Here is a 4,831-nt window from a genome sequence, read left to right as displayed (position 1 = left end):
AAAAAAAAAAAGGGGAGAGCGAGCGCGGGGCGGGAGGGAGGGAGGGAAAAACGGGGGAATGGGGGAGGGAAAAACGGCGGCGGCGGGGCCATGAAACACGCATTGTTCTCGGCGCGGAGGGGGCGGGCCCGACAGCGATTTGCGCCTTCTGATTGGCCGGCCGAGCTGTCGCTCAGCGGCGGGTAAACAGGCGGCTGTTTCCAGGCCCCCCGCTCGCTCCGCCCCCGGCGCTCCCGCTGCTGTTTCGAGGTTCCCCCCGCGCTCCCGCCCGGAGCGGKCGGGCGGTTGGCGGGGAGCGGCCGCGGGTCCCCCCGCTCCGAGCGGGGCCGTGAGGGGGGAGCGCCCCGCGACCCCCTTTATTATCTGTGGGGGTTAAATCCTTCATCCCGCCCGGCCTGGGCTGAGGGGGAAGTGCCGCCGGGCCCTCTCCCACGGCCCCGCCGCGGACAAAGCGGCCTTTCAGGGCCGGGGGGGAGCGGGGGAGGGTCCCTGCCCTCCCTGCGGGCCCCGCCCTCCCAAAAATTCAAAAATAGGGTGAAAAGGRAGGCTGGGGGAGGAGACACACATACTCCCCCTCTGGATTTTGAGGGGGGCGGCCCCCCCAGCGCTGCCTGCCGGCCACACCAACTTTTACTTTTCTTTCCTTTTTTTTTTTCCCCTTCTATTTTTAATTTATTCTCCCTTCCCCCCCTATTTTTAATGTATTTTTCCCTTTGCGTGGCACAGCACCCCTTCGGGAGAAGGGGGGGACACCCCATTGCTGCCAACCCCCCCTTAAACCTCCCAATCCACTCCCCRCTTCTTTACTTAATTAAACAAAAATCGGCTTTTATAAGGAAAAAGGGGAGGAGGAAAAAAATCTAATAGAATCCGATAGAAAATAAAAGTAATAATAATAAAGTGTCCCCCCCCCCAACAGGAGTTTCGTGGCGCCCACTGGGACATSGGCCAGAAAAGGGGAGAAACAGCCCCAAAAATCTGCTTGTTTTTAAACGTTCCAAGCAAAATCGAGTTTGTCGAAAAGCTCTCACGCTGCACAAGGCCCTGGTTGAACGCGAAAATAATAATAATAAATAATAATAGATATATTTATGTTTTTATTTMTATTTAAGAGCAAAACTGCGTCAGAGGCGAGGGCTCAAACCCCGCTGCCTCCAAGGGGAGGGCGCTTCTCTTCCCGGTCTCCTTTAGTAAACCGAAAAAAACGGGGAGATTGGGGGTGAGGGGGAAAAAATATTAATGGTTTGATCGCTTTTATGTGGCTTTAAAAGCATATTTTATAAATGTTTAATGCCTTCACGCCCGGACCTCCCCGCCGCTGTCCCCAGGCCGGGGGGTTGGCATGTCATAAATCAGGGAAATGCTAATAAAAAATAGAAAAAACAGGGTCGGGAGGGGCGGAGGGGATGGCCCCCCCTTCTCTGCAACTCCAGCCCTTCCTCCTCCTCCTCCTCCTCCTCCTCCTCCTCCTCCCCTTCCCCCGGCCGGGAGCCATCTTGTAGCAGCCGCTCCTGGCTGGGGCATCGCTGCTGCAAAACCCTCCGAAAAAAAGGAAAAAAAACCCCTCCGATCTAATACACACGTTTTTCTAATTATTATTATTGTTATTTTTATTATTATTATTATTTTTCCCTCTCCGGCGCGGTCCTGCGGGCGCGCACCGTTTTTCCCMCCGTTTCCCACATGAAATCCCAGCCCACTTCTTTTCTCCCCATTATTTTCCCCAATATCCCCCAAMCCCTGCAGGGACACACCGCAATGTGGGGGGCGCGAGTACGCCCTGGAATTTGAGGGGTGGCGGCCGCTCCCACGTTTTYCCCCGGCAAAGCTTTACCGCAAACACCGCTTTCTCCCAAAATACCCATTTTTTATTACAAATAATATCGCGGCGGCGGCAGGCGGGGATGTCCCGCAGCCCTATCGCTTTGTGTCCCCCCACATTCCCATTCCCATTCCCGTTCCCATTCCCGTTCCCATTCCCGTTCCCATTCCCGTTCCCGTTCCCATGCCTGTTCCCATTCCCGTTCCCGTTCCCATTCTCGTCCCATTCCCGGTGCCCCGGGCTCCCGGCAGGTTCCCACGGTGCCGCCCGCCCCCGGGCCGCCCCCCGCTCCCCCGGAGGAGGGGGCACCCCCGCCCGCCCTGCGCGCCCGGCTCCGCTCCCTCCGTCTTTCCCCTTGTCCTTTTCCCTTAATTTTATTTTATTTTCCCTCCCCACCCCCCGACACACACACCATTTTTTCTCCATTTTGTTTTGTTTTGGCGTTTCTTCCTGGTTTGTTGTTTGGGTTTTTTTTTGTTGTTGTTTTTCCTCTTTTCCTCGTTCTTCCCTCCCCTCCCCGGACGAACACGAAATTCCCGGTGGCCGCCCCCGTCCCGGTCCCCGCGGAGGCGGAGGGGAGCGGTGCGGAGCTCGCAGCCCCCAGCCCCACACCGAGCATTGCTCCCCCCTCCCGGGATGCAGGTAGGACGAGGGGGCGGCATTTGGGAACGGGGGGACTTGGGGGAGGCTCTCTGGAGACGTGGGAGGCAAAGCAACCCAAAGCAACCCCCCCCCACCCTCAGCGCAGCTCCCCCGTTTTGGGGGGCTGCCAAGGTGTGGGGGGTGGGGGACATTCACCCCTTCATTGCCAGSGCTCGACTTTAGCACAGGCCCTGCTGGACCCCCATTCCCGTCTGCTGGGACCCCCCAAATCCCCTTTTTTTTCCAAAATAACCCCCCATGCTTTCCATCCCCAGCCGGCGGGTGCTGTGCATCCCTTCCACCCGCTGTTTTTAACGTGCTTACTACACGTTTTCAGGGTGTTTTTGGAGCTATATTTAAAGCGTGCAGTCAGTGGCTGGATTTAGAAATCCAGGCATAAATCACATTAAAACGCGGACGGCGACGATCCCAACGCGTCGGCAAAGCTTTGCCCTGATTTCAGTCCTTCCCCCCCAACCTTAAAAGCAGAATCCAGTCTGACGGCAGGGTCCCATCCCCCCCAGTGAAACCCTGTAGGGACAGAGGTGGGATTTGAAGGCAAAGAGGAGCCCTGCTGGGGTTTATTCCAATGAATCCGTGGCGATTTATTTATCGATGGGGGGGCTTGGATAATTCCAAACCCTGGGGTCTCTCGCCACCCGTGCCCCTGTGCCTAAAATGAAGGAGCTGCCATCCATGGGGAGGGGGCTATGGGGTGGGGGGGTCCCAATGAGGAGATCCCCRGGGAAACGGTTTGGGAACTGAGCAAAGAATTTCTGATTAATGACCAGAACAGCTCAGGATTTCGGTTTTCTCCATAAATCCTGGCTGATTACAGCCCTTGTGCTCAGCCTGGCAGCGGGTTTTGCATGGGGGGGAGCCCAAGAAATACAACCCCCTCCCGAGGCTGTGCCCAATGCCTGGCAGCAGCTGGAAGCTGCAGCATCCTCACCACCCCACAAAAAGGGAAAAGAAGGAGCAGGGAAAAGGGGAGAGAGGGCAGGGGGTACACAGAGATGTGCTTGGTGCCCTCCCCCCAGTTCACAGCAGTCTGATCGCGCAGCTCTGGGGTTTGTAAAGCCAAGCTCATCCCAAACCACAGCCTGGTTTCCAGTCCAAATAAAGACTGATGGTTTTGGTTTTTTTTTTTCCTTGCCTGGCACAGGAGGGTGGGTGTGTATGCACAGTCCCACCCTGTTTTTCTGCTCTGCCACCTGCACACTCACTTCTCCCCCAAATCCTGGGCTGGGACCCCAGTGCCAGGAGCTGCCCTGTGCTGTGTGCTTTTTGCTCCAAAACCTCCACCAAGCCCCTGGTACCAGGCTTTTGTCACAGCTAGGCTGCCTCTTGGATACATCAGGCTGGTTATTTTTTTCTCCCTTTTACACAATAATAAGCCTTTTTCATCCAAGATCAGGGGGAAAAATTAGGCAGGGAGGAGGGCTGATAGCACAACCCATAGAGCTCTTTGAGAGGAGCACCAACCCCAAAGCTGTAATTACTGCCCGCGTTTTTTGGCTGTGGATCAGCAGCTAAATTGGTCGTAAGGCACAGAAAYGGCAGTTACACCTTTCAGTGGAAAAAATGTGGTTTAGTGGAGAAACGTGCATGGGAAACCTCCTCAAAACTGCAGTCCCCATACAGCACCCTGCTATTACAGGTTCTGCATTTGGGAGTTTAAAACAATCCTCCATCCAGGTGGATGGGAACGCTGAGCTCCAAATAACAAGACCTTCTWCATCAACAGAGTAAATTGGGGATTTTTCCCTTGATCTGTCAGTTAAATCAAAAATACCCTCCCGGATGCAGGACACGAGCAAGAGAGGCAGAAGCATGTGCTATTTTGAGGTTTGATATAAAATATATATCCTTGGCTTCGGCAGTTCTCCGTAGCCCAGCCCACAGGAGCTGCAGGTACTTTCGTATGCATACAAAACATTTTAAAATGGAAAATATTCACAGCTGCTCTCGCTGTTTTGACAGGGGGGAAGGAATCGCGGGGCATGTTAAGGAGATATTAAAAGCTGTGGTTTGAAGCTCCTAAAGCATTTACTCAGCGGGAGAGCCAGAGAAAGAAGTTTAGAAGTTAACTGCATACTTGTGTGCCTTTGCTCTGTCCTTCTTAAAATTCACCTCTCCTATCTGCTTCTAATTTAAACAAGCAGAGCCCTCCAGGAACTGGAAAATCCAGATTTGCAGCATCTCCCAGGGAAAGACGATTTCCTACGTGCCCCCCCCAGCGCGAGGGTCCTGCTGAAGGTTAAACTCGTGAGTGCCTTTGGTTTTGCACCAAGTTAATCTCCCCATGAAATAAAAGACCGGGAAAATGCTGGTGAAAACTGCGCTGATGTTGCCGGCCAGTCCCTG

This window comes from Malurus melanocephalus, unplaced genomic scaffold (assembly GCF_030028575.1).
Source record: "Malurus melanocephalus ecotype Western Australia unplaced genomic scaffold, MMel_1.1 scaffold_115, whole genome shotgun sequence".
NCBI lineage: Eukaryota > Metazoa > Chordata > Aves > Passeriformes > Maluridae > Malurus > Malurus melanocephalus.
The sequence above is the reverse complement of the archived record's forward strand: the minus strand, read 5'-3'. Positions refer to the sequence as shown.